The sequence below is a fragment of the Musca autumnalis genome, unplaced genomic scaffold (assembly GCF_047663935.1).
Source record: "Musca autumnalis isolate F117 unplaced genomic scaffold, ASM4766393v1 scaffold_1, whole genome shotgun sequence".
Classification (NCBI taxonomy): domain Eukaryota; kingdom Metazoa; phylum Arthropoda; class Insecta; order Diptera; family Muscidae; genus Musca; species Musca autumnalis.
The window spans coordinates 158,013,148-158,037,262 of record NW_027411644.1 but is presented as its reverse complement, the minus strand read 5'-3'; the positions used below and the strand labels follow the sequence as shown (position 1 = coordinate 158,037,262).

Below are 24,115 nucleotides of genomic sequence, written 5' to 3'. Positions count from 1 at the left end.
GACCAACCATATCATGTCTGAACGCCTAACTAAATAACAACAAAAACAACAACTAGACTATAAAAGACTACCCGGCTGGCTAGCTGCTGTGATATTCCATGGCATAAACGAAGCTACCAAAGAACAACAAGCAGAATTGACAAGAAACTGGAGACCAGCAAAAAAAAAAACGCTTAATAAGTGATAACATCTTCCACAGTTTATCATTGTTGTACTACCGAATGTCTTGTCATTCATAACATGTTCGGGCACTAGATACTGCAAAAACCAACAACCATCCCCTTGCTTGTCAAAATTGAAGTGGAACTCTGCGTCTATATATTGAGGGTATTTGGAGATATATCACACAGAGAACTATACAAGCAGATTGCGGGCAGGAAAATCTAAATAGTTGTTTCGAAAAGCTACAACATTTCAAGACAATCATAAACAACAAATCTACTATGACCGCGCGCAAACTGTTATCATCATTGTCCATTGAAGTCCACTTTGCTGTGCGGCATCTTGCTTTGACAAAATAAAAACGCTTTTGTGTATGTATAACGTGACCTTTTTGCAATGACGTGTGTTAGTGTAAAAAAAGACACTTCATATACAAAAAAGAAAAAAACAACAAGAAAAATTATATCATTTTTTGCTATGGTATTTTAAAATAACAGACAGAGCACTGCGGCTCATTTGTTTAAAAAATCACCGCAACAAAACACAAAATAAACCCCCAAAATATAACACATCACGAAATAAAACCTTTTTGTGGACAATATCCGAGCTCAGCTGCTCTGCTTAACTCTGAGGGGTTAATTAAAATTTCCAGTCACACAAATTTTCTCCGAATTCAAACCACAAACACAGGCAGATATAAAAACGCTGTCACATTTAAAAAATTTTGTTCCCAAACATTTGTATACAGTTTTTTGAGTGTTTCTTTTTTTGTGAGCGAACTCATGATTCAATTTGCAATCACCACATGTTTCTTTTCTTATTGTTTTTGCTGTTGTCTGTTATATATAACCATACTTTTATGTAGCTTCACATATTGTCACAAAAAATATTGTTTCATATGTAAATTATACTGTACTAGCTGAACCCGGCGCGCTTTGCTGCCCCGACTACGATAAAATATAATGGAATACCATAACTATATTAACGTTTTTAATATTTTAACGAATAAATATAGGAGATATGAAGGAGTTATATACCTATTCAGGGTTCTTATGGAGCTACTATGGTATTTTTTTATGTTTCAGGAGGTAAACTCATTCGAAAGCCTTTCCGCCTATAAGTATTCCTAATGATTTAGATATATTATAATAAAACATAAATCTTAAGAAGTCTCTCAAAGATATTATACTTAACAGCCTTGGTCAATTCCTTCCCAACTATAAGTACTTCTGTAAATAATGATGACTTTTACTGACTGCTAAGTCTTCAAAATTTCATTGAAATTGAACATACGTAACAAAAACATTAAATCGACCGAAAATATATATGGGTAGCTATATTCCTATATGAACCGCTCTCGATATATTTTTAGACCAAATCCCGTCTTATATTCACATTTTGTGCATAAAATACGGAAAATCAGCCGAAAATATATATGGGAGCTATATTCAAATCTGAACCGATCTCTATATAAGTTAGCACATTTATTTCTGGAACAAATTCCGTCAGACCCTCCAAATTTCAGCGAAATTGAACATATATAGCGTGTTTGGTGCATAAAATGTGGAAAATCGGCCGAAAATATATATCGGAGCTATATCCAAATCTGAACCGTTTTCGATATAATTCTGCACATTTATGCCTAGACCAAATTCCGTTACACATTCCAAATTTCAGCGAAATTGGACGTATATAGCGTGTTTAGTGCATCAAATGCGGAAAATCGGCCGAAAATATATATGGGAGCTATATCCAAATCAGAAGCATCAAATACAGAAAATCGGCCTAAAATATAGATAGGGGCAATATCCAAATCTGAACCGATTTCGATATGATTTGGCACATTTATGTCTAGACCAAATCCCGTTACGCATTCCAAATTTCACAGAAATTGGACATTAATAGCGAGTTTGGTTCATAAAATACAGGAAATCGGCCGAAAATATATACAGGAGCTATATCCAAATCTGAACCGATTTCGATATAATTTGGCACATTTATTTCTAGACCAAGTTCTGTAACACATTCCAAATTTCAGCGAAATTGGACATATATAGCGTGCTTGGTGCATAAACTACAGAAAATCGGCCGAAAATATATATGGGAGCTATATTCAAATCTGAACCGATCTCTATATAATTTAGCACGTTTATTTCTAGAACAAATTCCGTCAGACTCTCCAAATTTCAGCGAAATTGGACATATATAGCGTGTTTGGTGCATAAAATAAGGAAATCGGCCGAAAATATATGTGTATGGGAGCTATATCCAAATCTGAATCAATCTCAATATAATCTGCCACATTTATTTCTAGAACAAATTCCGTGAGAAATTAAAAATTTCAGCGTAATTGGACATATATAGCGTGTTTGGTGCATAAAATAAGGAAGTCGGCCGAAAATATATGTGTATGGGAGCTATATCCAAATCTGAACCGATTTTGATATAAATTGGCACGTTTATTTCCAGACCAAGTTCCGTCATACATTCCAAATTTCATCGAAATTGGACATAAATATCATGTTTGGTACATAAAATAAGGAAATCGGCCGAAAATATATGTATGTGGGAGCTATATCCAAATCTGAACCGATTTGAATATAATTTGGTAAATTTATTTCTACATCAAACTCCGTCACGCATACAAAATTTGGAGATTGTATCTGTAACAGTTCTAAAGATATGTGCATACAAAATCTAATTTTTTTGGAGGTACCTCCGGTTTTGATGCTATATCTCCAGATCAACGCGAAATTTCAAAAAATGATATAGCCTATTTTCATTCCAGGCCATGTAGCAATGTACCCTAAACATTTCAGTAAGATCTGTTCAGCGGTTTTCGAGTCTATAAGGCACAAACAAACAAACAAACAAACAAACAGACAAACAAATTTCAATTTTATATATATAGATGCATGTGAACAGGTATTTACTCTAGCCGCAAACATAAACTATACATGTGAAAATCTGTGATGAAAAAAAACATAAGCATATCACAAACAATTTACCGAAATTTTGGCGTCAGTAATTCATCAAAATGCTGGGCATGTTATTTAAAATAAAATCACTTTTTTTGGGTTTTGTTCGATGGTGGGTAATGGTCGACGTAGACTCACAATACAATGCATTTTGGGCGAGAAATTATGGAGAAAAATACATTGTATAAGAAGTTTAATGGTTTCTTCAAAAACTGTTTCACTACATCCTACTCTCCATACATTGCGACCGTTAAAAGAAGTATGAGTGTATTTCCTGTCACAAAGACCCCTATCCGTCTGAAACCCGTTGTAGATGACCTGTAAAAAGTTCCATTATTAAAAATGGGGTTCATATAGTACTTTTTGTTACCATAAATAAATATTTACTCTATGGCCACTAAATGTCGACTAATGCGCATTTTTATTTTGCCCTCTGCGGGATTAAACATGCAAACTTCTGATTTGTAGCTAAACACACTACACACTGTTCTACTTGTTTGTCGACGGTGAGCGTTGAACTCACAACTCTCGATTCTATTATTTAACAACTTATTTTAGTGTCCAAAAAATAACCACAAATATCGCGCGACATGTCCTCGTTAAAATAATGGTTTTGTAAGGGGTTTAGTAATAAGTACTTTTTGCTGGGGTATCTAGTTTGCCTTGTAAAATCTTAAAGAAATAACCACTTATTCTAAGACTACTGGTAATGTATGTGTAATGTAAATGGTTGGTAAATGTAATGTATATGGTTGGTAAATGTAATGTAAATGGTTTACATTATTTTGTAATGGGTTATTCGGCTCATGTGACTCCCAAATGTTTACTGGGTGTTCGTATTGAGCAGCCGTGTGTTATTATCGATGGCTGATCTCATTCTAACTGACCGGAATTCTTTTTAACCATCCTTTTAATTTGGCCAAAGTATAGAAGATGGTGGATGACATCACTTGATAGTTGATCAATCCGCTTATTGGTAACCTCAAAATATCGAAAGGCTTTTGGCAGCAAAATTCATATTCGTGACTTTTGATAGAACATTCCTTTAATCTAAAGTGATGAAAGATTTCAAGCTGCGTGTAGTGATCGGTATAATTAAAATGCTTATAATTTCGATAATTAACGATGTTATTTGGTATGTTAGTGACCAATAAATATTAGTCGTAAAGTTCTATTGATGGCAACAACATTGTCAACTTTTTTTTAAGTTTTCATTCATAATTTTCCGTCTTAATGTTACCGACTTTTGTAAGCAACTCATAATGAGTTAGAAAATCACACTCCTGATCCTGTCTTATACTCCAATCATTTTAATGTTTTGTCAGTATGCTGCTTGAGATTCTCAGCTCAACCACACACAGATAAGACTTCAACAATGCATATAGAAACAATCATATTTCAAACGAAAATGTCGAAATTCTTCTCATCACCTCTTACACGAAAGATTTGTTTCTTGTGAAAAATTTACAGCATGATTTCCAAGCCAACTCGTACCGTCAATAAGACTTCAACAGTACATAAAGAAGCAATCATCTGTCAATCGGTCCTTGATTATAGCCAATGATCAAAAGTTTCGAAATTCCTCTCATCAACTTTTACACGAAAGATTCGTTCCATGTGAAAACTTTACATCATGAAAAGATCACACGAAAGTCTCCTTCTTTTCTGAAACCTCTTTTGGTACAAAAACTATTTGGAAAGGTTTTTTTTTTCATTTTAATGGAGGGCCTGGCATCTGTTAATACAAAGCCGAATATGTTTTCATCAAAATCAAGAGTTGCTTCGTTCATGAAGGAATTAGTTCAAAGGATCGATTTCGTGAAATGAACGAACGGAACTATTTCCAGTTCATACATATAGCTCTTATAGTTTATTGGATTCAATTAGTGAATATATGTAGTTCATTAAAGTAATTTTACTTTAGATTTCAATATAGACTGAAATATAATATTGAACGAAAATGAACCAGCGAACAAAATGAATGTCCTGGTTTCATTTCGTGAACGGGATGGAGAAGATCGATTCGCTCAATGAACGAGATTGCTCAATACTTAGACATGGCTTCAAATACGTTCGAATGCATAAGGATGTCGATGGCAAAAATATAGTAAGAGCCGATCTACATTTCTTGGGTTAATATTTGGACAGTGCTGGATTTGCCATGGCAATAGTTAGAGGCATTTATAGGTTAAATCTTGGGAGCAATATGGAGAAGACACATGTGCCTGTCCTTGCAATACACAGTCTTATAATTTTTCATGGGTGCAGGTCATATGATATTGACGTTCCAATAATCGGGTATGCGTATCTCCTGCCAGATGATGTTAATTAGTTGATTGCTGCATACACTTTATCAGCGCGTCGCCTCCTCCAAGACGATCTCTTCGGCTTGTGCGCCATCTGCTGATGCGGTCTTGCTATTACTCAGCCGGTTTATTGTTGCCTTTTCTCATCCTAGCCGAGCGGAATACACTCAATATCATCTTCTGGGATAGGAGCTGTAGTATCTTCGAGGTATTGGTTAGTATTGGATGCCAACTGTTCGGAAAAATATTTTTTTCTATAATGTGAGCACTCTATTTCTATCTTTTCTATCCACAGCATGATGTGCCTGATAATGATAGACTTTTCGGAATTTATTCCTCCTGCATCTAGATATTTTCACATGCCCGCTTTTCAATTTCTCATTTTTCCCTGTTGAAACGATTTTTATCCTCTCGACTTTTTTCCCGATACCTCTCTTGTGCGCTTCACGTTGCTACTGATTATAGAGTATCCCCTTGGATATGAACGGACTAGTTCAATTGAGAGGTCCAACTTTCATGTTGTGCCTGTTCACACTTATTTGTTCCTCGGATATGAACGGACAAGTTCAACTGAGAGATTAATTGAAAAGAGCGTATGAAGTAGATCAGTGAATATAGTTCATTAGTTCACTGAACTAAAATCAGTGAGCGATCGAACGGTCATATCATTCTCGTATGCACAGTGCAATAGTTTGTTTATCATACATTAATAGAGTTGTCACGAACGAACTAGTTCAATTAATTAATGTTCATTTATTTTTTTAAGTTTTACTTATATGGTCCATCAGTCCAAAGATATTAAAATCGCTTTTTTTATTTTAAAATATTAAGAATTTATTAATTATTTCCAATACGTTTTTAGTTTGTTCTTATGGTCTTGATATAATTCTTTTTTTTTTAATTTTCATCAGAAAATTTTGATCAACTTAAATATTAATTACAGTATTTTGTCACATCTCTCGTCAAATGTACTTTTATAAGTACTACCTGTAGGGTACTTGCTTTACAAAAAAAAATAAATAAATTTAAACGCTATTAATGTTTTGTCTATCCGCACAACTTGTGTTTTAACAATTTATTATACTAATAATTATTTTCGTTGCTTCTGGTGTTGGGTAGTATTGTTGTTGTAATTACTTATTTTTGTGGTGTTTGGCGGGAGTTGCTTTGAAATGTATATTTCTTTGATTTTGTGACTTATCATAGATCTGATGACGACTACATGTTCCCGTAATTCATGTGAATTTTTTGTTGTTGTTGTCTTTACCCAAAACATTAAATGTTGTTATACTTAACGTGTCGGCAAAGTCATTAAATTAAAAGGAAATTAATTTTTTATAGTTAAAACATTTTATATGTGTAATTTATTGTGAGGGGGATATTTGTTGTATAAAATTTACACGTTTTTTGTTTTTTTTTCGATTTGTATTTTTTTATTATTTAAATATTCCACACGGGTATGGCCTGCTAGTAATGACATTGAATTGGGGTTTTTGTTTGTTATGTAGGAAATATTAATTCACATTAATGGCTAATGAATTTATTGTAAACGGTGTTTATTATGAGGCTTTAGAAAATTAGAGCAATTCACATGATAAACAATGTTCGTAGTTAATTGTTTGTTCTCAGGGGAAAACTACTTAACAGACTTGGCCTTTTAATATTTATGTGATTTTCTTAACGTTATGTTATTTAACATCTGTTTAATATATCACACCCTTATTCCCATAGAATACTCGTGTATGATTTTTATGTCCTGTACAAATTTACATTACAGGACATTTACTTTAACATCCACGCATGTTAGTTAACATATTGTATGTTAGTATACAGAACACCCTTATTTCCATAATGTTATTAACAGTCTGTAAGGTCTTCCCTAAAATTTCGTTACATTTTGGTGGCCAAAATTAGAACTACATCTGAAAGTCCTGAAAGCTGTCAGGGTTATATTTGGTGGCCAAAATAAAAGCTACAGCTAAATATCCTGAAAGCTTTCAGGATTGTTGACTTGACTTAAAGACGAAATGACAGCTTTTTCCATGAATAGAGGAAGCCATTATAAATAACATTTTATTATTAAAGCTTACGTTGTTTGATTACAACACAAGTTCACAATACATATAATAATGTTAGCCAATATTTACATTAGGCAATTTTCCATGCGGCAATTGTCAGTTTGTAGGCGAGAGAGGGTGTTGAGAGTCAAAGGGTTACCATATGAATCACCTCTCTCCATTAAACTGACAATTGCCGCAAGGAAAATTGCCTAATGTAAATATGGACTTATAATTCTACCCTTTCTATTCATTTGAAACTATGCATACCTTGTCTAATTTTCTATACAAATTTTTGGCTTTTGCCATATTTTTATGTTTTTTTTTTTTTTTTTTTTTTGGCGGACCTACTAGTGGCGCGTTGTTAGTTCTCTTCCTTGTTCATATAACATTTATTTGACACTTTCCCAGCTTTTAATGTCAACACACATCAAATCGAAACTTTGCACAAAAAATTGAACAGAAAACCCCATATAAAGACTATTGCTGTAAAAAGAATATCAGCTTCAAAGATGGCCCGAATGAAGTCGGAAAAAATAACAATTGTGACAAAAGCCAAGAAAATTGCAGGGTGTCATATTGTGAATTGAAACAAAAAAAAAACGAAAAGTAATAAAAGCTACTATGTAACAAAAACAAACAAAATACCAAACATTAAAACAAAGACACACACCAGTCAGCCCGTGAGACAGACACATTTCGAATTTATTCATTTAAGCCATTGTCACCTCACCAAATGTGGTAAGGGTCTGTCTCTAAGTAAGCTTTAGAAGCTATTGAAACTCTCGATTTTTTTGTGTGTGTCATTCCTTAACAGCTTCTGGTTGCTTCACAGTTGAACAGCAGTACATTGAAGTTATAGTTTTAAGTTTTAGCGGTGTTTTGTAAACTCCCTCGTTATACAGATTACGACAGTTAGCAGCAGCGACACCGTGTGGTATTCTTTTTTTTCCAGTGATTTGGCCAATTTAAGATATCCATCCATATGTTCATTCCTTGGTTCGTTCACACATACTCCGATTTAGGGGTTTTGTCAACAGAAACAGTTGGTGCTGCAACAGTTAATTCGTTTGTTTGAGCTTGCAAACAATTTGAGCTTTGTTTTTGTTGTTGTTTGTTTTGTTGCACACAAAAGGATGCCGTCGTCCAGCCATCCAGGCTCTATTACAACAAGACTGACACATGTATGCACTTGGTTCGACACCATGTACATAGGTTTTCACAGCACCCAGGGCATAGAGTGTTAATTGTGTCGGTGTTAAGCTTTTTGTTGTTGGTTACCATAGCGTTTTTTTAGTTTTTGGGAAGTTCGAGAATATGAGAATATATGAAAACAATTGACATACCAGCCGAATTTAAAAAGGTCTGCTGGTAGACTTAGCTGAGACAATCATCATCATCATCACCGTCATGGTAACAACAACCAGCCATAACTACATGCGAAGCTATTTTCTTAAAGTTGAATAAAACAAAAAAAACTATTCAAAGTAGACTCAACTTGGCTTAAGGATATAATGTGAAACAAATCGGAGTTTTACACTGAACAAATTTGTCTAATATTCCGCTTTGCGAACAAGAGTTCGTACGACTGAGTCTCCTTGCTGGTAGTTCATCACATGAAATTTTCCAACTGTGTGTAAGGGATGTAAGATACAAAGCAACGGTCCTGAATAGATTTAATAGGCAAAGCCCAGGACTTATCTTTGACCCTATTCCATCTCAAGTGGACACGAACCTCCCTGTGGTGTCACCTGGGGAACTGCCCTTAACACAAGTCAAAGGCAGTTGCCGCGTGTTCACACATAAGAACGATAAAAACTTGGTAAAACATTCTGCCATAACAAATAAAAAAAAAAAAACAAAACAAAACTCCTCTAAGGTTGACTATCCCCAAAAACGTTTTAAATACCACGAACCGCGAATCTGCACCTGGAATGTTCGGGCTCTTTATAGAAAAGGTGCATTTTCTGCACTGTCGGATGTACTTGCAAAGTACAAAGCCGATATTACATACAGGAAAAACGATGGATTGGGAAAGATTTCACAACAACCACTAATCTTGACGCACTGTATAATAGCTGCCGTGATATACAGCACGGTTTTGATTGCGGATTTGTAATGAGTTGTATGCAAGACTTGCTGCAGTTCGGATAAAAGCAAAACTTTTCAACCTTATTTGCTCCAATGTTCCACCGAAGCCAAGGACGAGCATACCAAAGACATATTTTACGAGCGCTTAGAAGAAACATATGACCGTTGTCCTGCCCATGACATTAAAATTATTCTAGGCAAAATTGGAAAGGAAAATGTCTTTGCGCCAACTGTCGGAAAATTCAGTCTCCACAGTGAAACGTCTGACAATGGAATGAAGCTGGATAGACTTAGCAACGGCAAAAACATGGTAGTTAGCAGCTTCAGATTGAATCATCTCGACTCTCACAAGGACACGTGGCTGTCATCAGATCAAAAACTGAAACCAAATTGATCACGTTGTGATAGAAGGAAAACATTCAGTGAGTGTGATCGATGTAGAATCGTTCGGAGGAGCAAACTACTTTGTTGCAGCAGAGGTACGTACCCAACTATAATTAGCAATCAAGGAAATTGGACATCGGTAAGCTGCAATCACAACAGAGAGTTGTTTAACGAAAGCACACCTCGTGCCGCAAAATCCATACTTGAATAACAGAGACCACCACCAAGGAACCCTTGAAATCCCAAAATATTGGTTGTAACGCTCGATAGCATGTTTAAGTCGTCCGCGCAAGCTGACAAGTGTTGACAAAGAAACCCCGTTGACCTCTTACAAAGCAATACGCCGGTCTATGGTTAGCTATGCAGCGCCAGCGTGGTATGCAACTATTAGCGCTCCACAGTGGAAGAATATTCAAACCTGTCAGAATGCCGTACTGAGGACTTCAACAGAGTGTCTCCTCATGACACCAGTGGACCATCTTCATGAGGAGATGAAGATTTTATCAATGCATCAGAACACCTGATTGGGTGTGTTCGCCTTGAGCATTTCTGTCACCATTTAATGAACACTACACACCAGGCACTCGTAAACACGCGTGGTTTTAGCCGCCACAAGTCGTATTGGGCACGAATTGATACTACGGTACCCAACACATGCCCGGCATGTGGATTAAGACCACACGACACGCTGCATTTCTTTAGCTGCCCAGCTCCACTCATATGTCTCCTGATCCTTTATGGACGCAACCAGTCCAGGTTGCAGAAGATATAGAGGAACCAGAACCTGATAACTTCAATAATACACGATCGAACATATTTGCGTTGATACAACAACAACAATCAAGGAATCGTTGTTATGACCTGGATGTCGTGCTGGGTGCGGTATATTGGGCTACCCTGCGATCTGTAGTATTGCACGAAAGAGGTACAGGAACCAAAATGAAGTCCAAAAATTCTACCAAAGAGGGAACCTGCAAAGTAATTTGGTAATTTGGAAAGAGCATTTTCCCGAACTGTTGTTATTCAATACTAGAGAATACGTCGAACATACCACAGATCCAATCGCAGAAGATGCTATTAAGTGTAACCTGCCAACCACAGTGAGTTAAAGATTGCAATAAATCGGCTGAAATATAATAAGTCCCAGGAGTCGAGGGTTTACCAGCTGATCTGTTCAAGACCGAAGGCGACACGTTGATAAAAGGTGTGCATCAGCTAGCTAGCATCAGCTAGGAAGAACGAGTACCCGATAATTGGAACGTGAGCATTCTGCGACCCGTCCACAATAAGACGATTGTTTGTGCGACTGAAGCCTGTGGTCATGACATAACATCAGTGCGGCTTTAGACCTGGCAAATCCACCAATGACCAGATATATACCTTGCGGTAAAGATAAACAAGGCTCGAAGCTGGCATGTTTCTACATGTTCAAAGGCATTTTAAGCCATGTCTGAATTTGGTATTCCCGCAAAACTGATTCGGCATTGAAAGATGACATTAATTAAAACATGTCCTCAGTTAAAATAATAAAAGACCTCTCCGAACAGTTAAGTACTAAAATAGATTTAATACAAGATCTTTTCAACATCCCGCTGAAAAAAAAAACTAAATGAAAAGGTAACAAAATAGCACAATATACTAAAATAGCTACTTGTTCCTTGCTTACATGATATGCAAACGGAAGCTCTGTTTCTTCACTTTTTAATGGTAACAGTGGTAAAATAGAAAACTGTCAAAATTGCTCTCCCATGACTAGTTTTACCACAAAAGTAAAGCAACAAAAAATGGTGGATCTGCTAACAATGCCAATTTTCTTTTTTATTTCATTGTTTTTAATTTTGTTTTGTCAGTGTTCGCTTTTTTCTTTTGTTATTGATATTTTTTTTCATCATTGCCAAATAATCTTCTAACAAATGTCGAAAAACTAGTTCTACCATTTTTTACCCGAAGAAACTTGTCTGGTAGCCTGTGGTAGAAGACAACGCCATTTTTGTTCTCTCTCTCTGCTACAAGTTTTACCACTTTTTGGGGTTAAGGAACGCTTTGCAGGTTGAAAATAGTAAGAAATGGTAAAAATGGCAAGTAAAGGAATACAACTGAAGTAACTGAAACCTTTAAAAAGGCCGAAAGAGAATCTACAAAAGTAAGTCTTGCAGTAAACGGCGACGTAACCAAGTTGATGGTGCCGACGAGCAATGCGGGCCAACTGTGGAAGTTGGTACATAATTGCGAGGGTTTTAAAGATTTCAAATATCTAACCACCGCCATAAACACAACACAGGTGAACTATGTGAAGTATGAAGAACAATATTATTGGCCAACATATACTAATTTGGGCTAAGGGGTAGCTTACACTATATGTAAATGTCATATGACATGAAATTTTCCATCGTTATATTATCGCTAATATGTGCAATATTATGAGATTTTCCTTACGCCATTTACTCTATGCGTCCGCACCAGCAAAAATGTAATAGAATTACGTCTTCACATTGCCTGCGTGGCAAGATATGGAATGTTTTTATTTCGTGTCATATGACATTGATATATAGTGTAAACTACCTCTAAGTAAGCAGTTTAAAAACCAAACCACATATCAACAGACAAAAATTACATTTTACAAAACACGGATACTACCCGTGCTAATGAATGGTTCCGAAGCCTGGGTACTTGCGCAAGCAGATAAGGCAGTACATGGTGTATTTGAGAAAAAAAGCTTCTAAAGATCTACAAGCCAATCTGCGTTGACGGTGAATATGAACCACGAGTGTTATCGGCTTTACAACGATGTCAGCATTTATAAATATCGACTTATAACGGTTCCGTTGGCTAGGCCTGTTATAATAATCAGCAATGACGAACTCATCAAAAATTCATATAAATACGGGCCTGAATGGCTTTATACGTAGAACGGGAAGGTCAAGGCTCCGACGGAGTAACCAAGTGGAATAGGAGTTCAAAAATAATGATATATAAAATCGGAAAGATATGCAACAAATAGAAATATGTTGAAATCTATTCTAAGTTAGGGTTATAGGACAAATATCTGTAGGAGTCACCTAAGCAATATCAACAGCTCAATTACAAAGTTCCGCAGGATTTTATGCATTTTACTTATGTTGTTTTGCGTTTACAGCTATTAGTACACGGTATACCCCACAACCCAGGGATGTCCTGCCAAGACTGTGTAAAACTATGTTCAGTTTTCAGTTATAAAATGACGTCATTTTTCAGTGTGTATTTTTATGACATGGTCCTGCCTAAAAAATTTCAGGTTATAGCATACAAGATCCACTGCTAAACAATGCATCAGTAGTAATACACAACACTGTGAACTAACTATGAAAAGTTAAATCAAAAACAATTAACATAAATTTCCTTATTTGTTTTAGCGGGTCATTTGAAATTAGTATGCATCAGTTGAGCTACAGTTAATTTGTTTCTACGCAATGGATTTGTGTTCCTTCATTTGGTTGTTGGTGGTGTTGATTTTTTCTTTCAGTGATTGTTGGCATTTTTTATGGCTATCTCTATAAAAAGCGCTACTTTATGAGCTTATCAAACAATTAAGATTTTTTTATGTTTAATAGCCATAGTCAAGTCAGTCAGTGTTAGTTGGCTGGCAGGCAGGCTAGCTGGCTGAGAGACATAGCTTGTGTCTTTTTACTGGTGTCACCTTGTCGCTGCTGATGATTGCTAAACATTTTCACACTTTTATTGCAGCAAATTGCTTTGTAACTGTATGTGACTGATTGTAATCATCATCAGTAGCGATCGATCATTTATTTGATCGTCTGTGGTCATGCACTCACATAGCTCATAATAAACTTATGTATGAGTGTGTAAAATGCATTGTAACAACAACAAATGAAGAAAATCATTAAATGAACGATTGAGTGAGTGCATGCAATTAATCAATTTTCGACATATGCATACTAAAAAGTTGTCTGCCGTGTTGTTCAACAATTTTTTTCTGTTTATTTTTGTTGGTGTTGGTGATGTTGTTTGTAGTTTAACACTTCCAGTTGTTGCTTCTTTACAATTTGTTATTCTCTTGACTTCAAACAAAAATGCATAGACTTTGTTTATTTTTTTTTTATTTCTCCATATAAAGTCTATATTTTCAGCGGAAAATATAAAATAATTATTAGCCATGCAACACGATTTTTATCGTGAATATGATTATTCAACATTGTGTTGCTCTGGATGAATACAGGTGAACCCAGATTAAATGATCTCAGTATTTCTTTATAACCTGTTTCACAACTAAAATTCCATATGACCCTTTAAGCATGTTCCACTGTATTTATTATTTATTTTTATTTCACATAAGGTGTAACCAGGGGTGGAGCTCTTTTCAACATTTAACCATTGAGTGTTGTCTCACAAGTTTAACACTCAATTAATTGACACAACAATAGTTTATGGTTTTGGCGCTTAAATTGCACTTTGTGTGCCGCAAATATTTAATTTATGTTTATAAAAAAATAAATTAAAAAAACTATTTGTTGAAATTCAATAATCACTCACAAGTGGAGAAGTGAACAAAAAAATTGGAACCAAATATAGTAATATAGAAATTGACAACAAAATGTGGTTTGTTGTTATTGTTTTGCTCGTGGGTGGTCTTTAACAAACAGAATTTGCATAAAATAACAATTTATTCAATTGATATTATTTATGATGACTTTGGCATGAAACGATTTTGATTGACTAAACGGTGATTTATATGCAAGATAATTATTTCGAATTAAAGTTTTATCTTAATTGTTGTTTTATTATTACTGTTTCGGTACAAGGTTGAGGTGTCTTATTGAAAAATTGATTGACACACATATTTGGAATTTATAAATAAATTATTGTTGATTGTAGTGAATTCAAGAAATTTGAATATCAAAAATCGTTTTTCAATTATTTCACAATATTGGAAAAATTTATTTATGTAACATTGGCCTTCAATTAAACATATATCCACCAACGTTTTCACCACTTCTCATCTGCGTACCCGAACGGATATGATCTTGAAATTTCCACACAAAATTTTTGCAGTTTCGTCATACACAACTAACGTCTAAAAGTGTCAATGACAATTGATTGTTGTCTTTACCTCATCTTCATCTCAAGACCACGTTCTGGGATTGAATCTCTGGTATCTTTGTCGTCTTCGTTAGTATTGGCTACCAACAGTTTGGAAAAATGTTCTTATTAACATCTTCCACATAATCTGAACCTGAGCCTGTACCAAAGTCATAAGTTTGATGTTTGACTCTTTGATGTAATTTTCGAACTTCATTCTGGCACCTCTTATCTCGATTTTTTTTTGCAATCTCTCTTATTGTTTTTCTCTTTCTTCCTGCCGAGAAGACATTTCTCCTCTCTGTACCTCTCTTTGGTTGCTATTGATTGTAGAGTAGATCTACATATATGCCTCATTCTTCTCTTCGGTAACAGCACGACACTCATGGTCATACCATGGATTCATCGGTGGAAGCCTACGGTATCCAAGTATGCATTTTGCGGCTATTTTCATGGAGTGGACTATACGTTGGCACTGTTCTAATATGTTATCGGAACGAAGAGTGCTTTCCTTAAGCAACGGAACGATCTTAAGTCCAACACGCTCGATGAATGTCTTTCATTGATCACAACTAGATCCATTGGGTTGCTTGTTTTTAATCTGGTGGCAGGCAGGTGTCATTATGAATGACGAGATACTTAAATATGGGGCTGCTACTTACCATGATTTTACCCGCTGTTTCATTGTGGGGACAGAATTTCCCGACATTGAGCCAAAGATATTCACCTTTCCAATAGGTCTGGTCTCTGCCATATTAAAGTCAAGACCCGTCCTTCGTGTCTTTCATCTCCTACGTTACCCAGCATGGTCCTAACACAAACTAAGGTTTACAACTAATTCGAATGAAAACTGTGGCTACATAAATATACGACTGTGTATTCGAGGGATCCCTTGAGTCCCTAGACCCTATGTATTCTGAACATTTGAGAATTCTCAAAGACGACTTGCATCCTGGCACGAACATCATCACATTTTGCAGGGATTCAAAAACTCCTTGAATATTTCAAGCAGGTCAATTGAGCTTCGTATCTTAATACTGCTGGGGGTTTTATCAGTTATTCCCAGTCCTCAGATCAGAGCAACACATTAATTTACAAAATACAGTAAAATCACGATAATTCGTACCTCGATAATTCATAATCTTTGATAATTCGTAACAATCTGCCGGTCCCTTGCAACCATTTCCTTCGCATTTTAACCCCGCTAAATTGGTCCCTTGGATTACAAATTTTCGAGATTCTATTGCATACACACGTCCTCATGGCTGAATTCCAGAATAAATATTAGGAACTCACTCATCTCATCCAAAAATTTGCATACATCACTGTACATAAACATTTTCTCAACACTGTACGGCTGCTGTGTTGGCGTTGATGACATACAAAATTAACATAACAAATCTAAAGATAAACATCTCTGTTAGGACAAAGAGCGATAACAGGTCAAACATACACACAACCAACTACACATCCATATGTACGTTCTGTGTGCGTGTTAGGAATTGTATGTGTTTTAGCTATGCGATGACAGATGGCGCCATCAACTATTTCGGACATGCGCAGTACATCAAAGAAAAGTCAAATTTACATACACATGTATGTAGTTTGTGTTTGCAAATTAGCACTTTTGCTAACACATTCGCAATTGGGAAAAGTAATTTCCGTTTCTTATATGAAACACCAGCAAAAATGGTTGATGGCTAAGCTAATGAGAGCTACTAAAATTAAACAGCTACTAAATATATTTGAAGTATGAAGTTCATACAATTAATTTGGAAATTTATCTAGGTACATTGGTGTTTGTATATGTAATGATTAAATTTAGTATGTGTTCCCGTACATAAAAACTTTTCTAATTTCAAATAAAGAAAACAATTGTAAAATGTTCGAAAATTGTAGATTCTAACAGGCACAAGGCATTACTAATTGGGTATTCGAAAAATGATAATCTTAGAGAAACTAAAATAATGCTTCCAAATTATAGATTTGTGTAGATTATCCCTTTGAAAAAGTATGTACAATGTATGTAAATTTTAAAATATTTTACATTATTTTATTTATTTAATTTAAGTTATTGAAAAACAAAAATATTTAATTAGTCTATATTTATTTAATTGTGCACAAAGTCCCATGAAGTAAAACATTTTTGCATAAACTCCATGTTTCTTTCAGAAACTTTTTGGTTCTGCCTCTAGCCAGTACAAACATTTGATTTAAAATAATAACTAACAATCTCTTTGTTTTTTTTTCTTGCAGTTTTCCTTTGACCCATTAACACTTTGTTTTGTGGATTAACCAACGATTTCAACTGGCAAAAGCTGTGTGAAGCTCTTATTCCGCTAACAAAAAATTAAAAGGTAAGCTATTTAATGCCCATTTATGTCTTAAGCACAATGTTTTATGCAAATTGTAGTTTTTCTTCATTCATTCGTCCGTTCATTCATTGATTACAAATTTCCGGTAATTTTTTATTGGCTCTCATGTAAATGTTATTGAAGAAATTACTTTGCAACCGTACCGTCGTCCGAGACGTTTTGCAAAACAAAACGAAATGACATTTTTATGTGACATTAAACACAACTTTAAACGCGTTTTTGTTGTTTGCCAATTTTTGTTGATCATGTTTGTGGGTTTTTGCCTCGTAATTTTTTCTTTCTCCTCTTTCAACAAGTCGTCGTTTCAGATTTAGCATGGTGGACATTGTTTCTTTTAAAGAAGATGTTAAAATTGCATACTTAGCATTACCAAATGACATAGTCAGTTTTTTTTTGTGTTTAGTTCAATAATACTTTGTGCCCCATGGCAATGAAAAAATGTAATGTCCTGAATGAGGTGCAATTTAATAGGCCTTCCGATGATATTATTTCGTTACATAGTTTTTTTCTTCTGTTCTGTTACATGTTTGTTGTCTTCCATAGTATGTGACTTACATATATGGTAACGTGTTATGTTGTTTGTTGTTGTTCACATAAGAAAAACAACAGCAATTTTACATTTGACAAAAGACATTTTCATTAAATAAATGGTAGGAAAAAGTCAGTAAGTAAAGAAGAGAACTATAAGGAACATGAAACGGATATGGCTATTAAAGCTTGAGTACATGAGAACTGTTCACATATGTTGAATATTGGGGTTATAAATGAGAATTTTTAAAAGGATATAGTCGTGGATTTTTTAAGTATTTTTCAAGGGATGTAGACGTGGATTTTTTAAGTATTTTTCAAGGGACTTGGACGTGGATTTTTTAAGTATTTTTTAAGACACATAGACATGGATTTTTTAAGTATTTTTTAAGAGACATAGACGTGGATTTTTTAAGTATTTTTCAAGGGACTTGGGCGAGGATTTTTTAAGTATTTTTCAAGGGACGTAGACGTGGATTTTTTAAGTATTTTTTCAAGGGACTTGGAAGTGGGTTTTTTAAGTATTTTTCAAGGAACTTGGATGTGGATTTTTTAAGTATTTTTTTCAATGAAAATAGACGTGATTTTTTAAAGTATTTTTTTCAATGAAAATAGACGTGATTTTTTAAAGTATTTTTCAAGGGACGTAGACGTGGATTTTGTAAGTATTTTTTCAAGGGAGTTGGACGTGGATTTTCTAAGTATTTTTTCAAGGGAGTTGGACGTGGATTTTTTAAGCATTTTTTCAAGGGAGTTGGACGTGGATTTTCTAAGTATTTTTTCAAGGAACTTGGATGTGGATTTTTTAAGTATTTTTTTCAATAAAACTAGACGTGAATTTTTAAAGTATTTTTCAAGGGACGTAGACGTGGATTTTGTAAGTATTTTTTCAAGGGAGTTGGACGTGGATTTTCTAAGTATTTTTTCAAGGGAGTTGGACGTGGATTTTTTAAGCATTTTTTCAAGGGAGTTGGACGTGGATTTTTAAGTATTTTATCAAGGGACATAGGGGAGGTTTTTAAGTAGTTTTCAAGGGAGATAGACGTGGGATTTTAAAGTATTTTGTCAGCGGTCATAGATGTGGATTTTTTAATTTTTTTAAGGGACATATACGTGAATTTTTAAAATATTTTTCAACGGACATAGACGTTGATTTTTAAGTATTTTTCAAGGGACATAGACATGGATTTTTTGAGTATTTCTCATAGGACATAATCGTGGATTTTTAGGTATCTTTCAAGAGACATAGATGTGGATTTTTTAAATATGTTTCAAGGGACATAGACGTGGATTTTTAAGTATTTTTTAAGGGAGATAGACGTGGATTTTTTTAGTAATTTTTAAAGGGCGTAGACGTGGATTTTTTAACCATTTTTCAAACAATTTAAGTGGATTTTTAAGCACTTTTCAAACCATTAAAGTGGATTTTTAAGTGTTTTTCAATAGACGTGGATTTCTTAAGTGTTTTTCAAGAGGCATAGACGTGGATTTTTTAAATATTTTTCAAGGGACATAGACGCGAATTTTTTAAGTATTTTTCAAGGGACATACACGTGGACTTTTTGAATATTTTTAAGGGACATAGACTTGGATTTTTTAATTTTTTCAAGGGACATAGACGTGGATTTTTTGAATACTTTTCAAGGGACATAGACGTGGATTTTTTGAATACTTTTCAAGGAACATAGACGTTGATTTTTCGAATATTTTTCAAGAGACGTAGAAGTAGAATTTTATGCTCATGGTATCTTTTCTTTATAACAGTACAAAAATCAACGCCAGAACTAGACGTATAACGTAAAACGTTCTCATCATATTGGATAACATTTTAATTAAAATTTTTTTTAATATACCCCAACCATATGCACTTTTAATCAAATCTTCTCATTCCTCCCTTACAAAAGCCAGTTTAATTTCATTTACGGTTTGGATGCTTTCCGTTGTTTTTTATTTTTATTTTTTTTTTACTTTCGTTTACGCCACAAAATAATTAAGTTTTCAAACAAAGATAAAAATCTTGTTTGGTGCTAATCAATTAGTCCTCGAATGTTAGGTTTCAGTGGGTCTTGGAATCCACTTCATTCAAACCAAAACAGCAGAGTATATGGCATGACCGACCGACCAAAAGAGGAAGAAAAAATTTACATAAAGAAACAAAGATTTCAGTGCGCTCTACAGAAATCAATATTGAAAGGCGCTGAAATCTGAAAAAAATGGAAATGCAAGCAAACACTTAAAGCAGCAGGTTGTTGATTCAGAAAAAAAATCAACTGCAGAAAAAAGTGCGAACCTTACTGTTCAATTCAATCCCAAATGCATTCATTTGAAATGCTGGCTGGCATATGCATATGAGTTGCTACTCAGCTGAGGCGCTTTTTTGTCCATTTGTTTTTTTTTTTTTGTTTTTAATTTTTTCCTAACCTGGCCCAACTGATAGAAACATCAGAGTGTGGCTTTTCGTAAATCCTGAAAAAATATATGCAAACACCTTCATATCAAGGTAATATGAGAGCATTGTGTGGACATGCCATTTGGAGGAGAATCTGGCTGGTTGGCTGCCTTAACGGGGCCACAAGAGTTTATCACTTGTCTGCCAAACTTTAGAAGGAAAACATAGTAACATGGCATAGGAGCAGGAGCAGCTAAAACAAAACAAAATTCATATGCATGAAATTGAGAAAAAACGCAATAGAAAAATTCCATTTTATTGGCTTGCTTGTCGGGACGTTACGGAGTTCACTTATTTATCTTGAAAATGTTGCGTTTTATGTTGATGGTGTTTTCTTAAGATTTGTTGTTGTTGCTGTTGTTTTGATTTTGCATTTATTTTTGTTGGTTCGTTCATTCGGTTTTTTTTTGACAACGAATTTGCATGCGTTTAAATTGTGTTTTGAGTCTTGTTATGTTTTTAAGTCATTCTTTTGGCTTCCCGGCAATGTTAAATATCGAAAATCGAAAAAGAAACATCAGGCAAATGGAGTAATCTTTAAAGTTCCAGGGGGACAGTGGTATAAGAAAAAAATTAATATATTTTAGCAAGTAAAAATTCCTTAAATAAAATACTCTTAACTAAAATGGAATAGTCAGTTTCCTTCCCTGTCCACAAAAATTTTCGACCACGGATACCCCAAATGCCCAAATTAACTAATCTAATCTTAACTAGTAAAAAGTCGATAAATTCGGCCTGGCAATCCCATATCAAAGTGTGGGATTGTGTTGACCATTTTTAGTGGAAAGGTTTTATAACTCGAAAATCGGCTGGTACCATTATATGGCGGCTATACCAAAACATGGACCTATGTTGACGATTTTTCGTTGAGAAGCTTCGTGACCATTGAAAACCTCAACTTAAATTGAGAAAATTATTTCCGAAAAGATCTCATATTTTTGGAACCTGCCGTCTTTTTTATATTTCAAATATTTCTTCACCCTGTTTTAACCACTGTTTCCACTGTGCCCCCCAAAAAACAACAAATAAAAAGCGTTAAACATGAACTAAAAGTTAAGATGCAGACCCCAAAAATTTAATGTGCGTGACCAAGCACAAGATGAACACGGTAAGAAAAAGTGTACGCATGCTTGCACACATTATCGGTTTTGGGGGCTGTCGTCTTAGTTTTTTTTTAGTTTTTTGGGTAAAACGCAAGCGAACAACATACACACGAACAACATGAACATTTTAAACGCACTTTTCGTTTAATTTGCTTTTAAGCGCACACTCAGGGCGTATGAATGACTGGCTGGGCTAACGATAACCCCCGCCACAAGGAAACAAACGTACCATAGTCACACATTTGTTGCTGTTGTTGTTCTTGGAGTTGTTCTTTCTGAAAAACAAAAACGCAAGAAAATCAAAGCCAAACAACTAACAAGAGCATTACAAAATGTTGCTTGTTTCCGTTTCAAACTTTGCTAAACAAGACATTTTGTTGCAGCATGTTAAGGCCAAGCTAAAAATGTGTTCTCCCATCCCAGTGATCACACAAACATACATTTGCAAAAGCAAACAAGAACAAATGGAACGCTCTACTTTTTCAGAAAATAACCATCCAGTCTGCCAGACACCACCATTCATCCCTATGCCAAAAGCAAACGGATAACTGACTAGTCAGTAAGCAATCCAGCCAGCCGGCTCAAAACAAACCGTCCATCCAAAGAAGGCGTTTTTTGTGGCTTTTTGCAGAGCCTACGGCACAGCCGCGTATTGTTGTTATGTGCCAAGCTAAGAAATGTATTGATCTTTGGCAGTGAACATGTGCGTTTTGTTGCTGACCTGGACAATTGCAGCAGTGATCGGACAGACAGACAAACAAATATTACCTTCTAGCTAAACTACCTGACTGCTTGCTAACTTGCCTAGTCAGAGTCAGAGCTAGCTAGCTGGCTAACTTTCCTTTTAAGGTTTGCCTGCAAAGATCTAAAAGCTGAATTTTAAAATAAAAGCCCAAATACTACAACTTACCACCAGGCACTTTACTCTCTAAGGCCACAACTACTTAGTTACCATTGTTAATATAGCCAAGAGGACGACAATCGACGACGACTACGACGATTGTTATGTTCTGTCTGACCATTTAGTAAAACTTAATTCCCTAACAATGCATTTTCAATGATGGTGTACACTGAAGGGAAAAATATAAAAAAGTTTAAATAAAATCGGAATGGGCTCAAGAAAGTTACAAAGTGAAAACAAAGTAAAAGGAGGAGCACAAAAAATGTAAAAATGAATATTGGTCTTATAACAGCTCCGATCGAGATCACCAGAAATGTTTAAGACAACATAAAATAGCGTAGTTCAAAATATGTTTGAATTGTAGAACAAATTTGCAGGCAATATGGTCTTAAAAGAGGTCATAACAAGTGTATATCCACCAGAACATGTGGCGATTCCTCGCCCCTATTTTCAACCTAACCTAACAACAACTTTTTCAAGAGGCGTAGTACATATCAACATTTAGCGGATTCTTTGATAGTTCCATCCATCAGCAGATACTGATGGACTCCGAGTTACGCATAAAAAAACGTTTGTGAAAAATACATTTTCGCTAGTTGACTAAAACAAAAGTTTTTGCGAAAGATTATTTCAACTTATTTAACCCCACGGAACTATCTTCTTTTCTAAAGAACTTTGGAGTGATTTTTCGTTCCAAAGTTTCTGTATTTTGAAACGTTTTCATTCCGACGATGGTAACCCTTAATGCGCCCATATCTAGCATAGTCACCGTTCGTTCACGTGAACTAAACTGTACTATACCGCTTGACGTAGCCCACAGGTTCATTTCAAAGAATCGTTAAATTGAACCGGTTTGTTTGAGAGTTAAATTAATCTAATGTCTTATGACTATATCACACCATATGCTTTTTCACATGTATGACATCAGCTGGCCTGTATATTAGTATAGGCAAAGTGACAACATACATGTGAAAAAGCATATGGTGTGATATAGCCATTACCAATCGGCAAGAGAAGTAAATTATGATGATGGATCGGATCATTTGTAATAAAAAACGTTTGATAGAGCGCCAGTATTCAGGTCGACTAAAACTGAAATTTTCATTAAATGTTACGAGAGCTGCTCGATAACTTTGTGGCCTAACAATGAAAAAGCGTTTATTTACTAGTTTTATTGTAGTCTCCACTCTTTCATGCACTCAAACTAATTGTTGAAGCACTTTTTCCACTCCGATTGAGACACCTCGCTTTTTGAACGCTTCGACAGCATCATCATTTTGTTCATCCAGAAAAAATATCGGTCGGCGACCGTTATTGCGCAGTGATAACCCACTATTTGATGTCTAAAATTGAAGCTCGTAATCTCGGCAACATTTGGTTTCAACAAAACGGCGCCACTTTCCACACATCGCATCAATCAATGGATTTATTGAAAGAACTCTTCGGTGAGCACTTTTTGGACCAGTCGACTGCCCACCAAGATCGTTACAGATCACTCCGTTAGACTTTTTCCTGTGAGAATATGTAAAGTCAAAATTGTAAGGGGATAAAGCGGCTTCTATTCCGGTCTTGGGGGAAAACATCAGACGTGTCATTTGCCAGTTACCAGTCGAAAAGCTTGAAAAAGTCATTGAAAATTAGACTCAACGGATGGACCATCTGGACATATAAATGGATCTCCGAATACAACTTAGAATTTACCCTA

The 24,115-nt window shown here is 35.1% G+C and overlaps 1 protein-coding gene across 3 annotated transcripts in view; it reads left to right on the top strand.

Annotated features, from left to right (window-relative positions):
- Antp (homeotic protein antennapedia) overlaps positions 1 to 24,115 on the top strand; it is a 338,269-nt gene that overhangs the window by 109,357 nt on the left and 204,797 nt on the right. For all 3 annotated transcript variants that reach the window (XM_073958722.1, XM_073958719.1, XM_073958725.1), the window contains exon 3: positions 17,311 to 17,411. The gene's annotated coding sequence lies outside the window, so the exon portion shown is untranslated. The remainder of the gene's footprint in view (positions 1 to 17,310; positions 17,412 to 24,115) is intronic.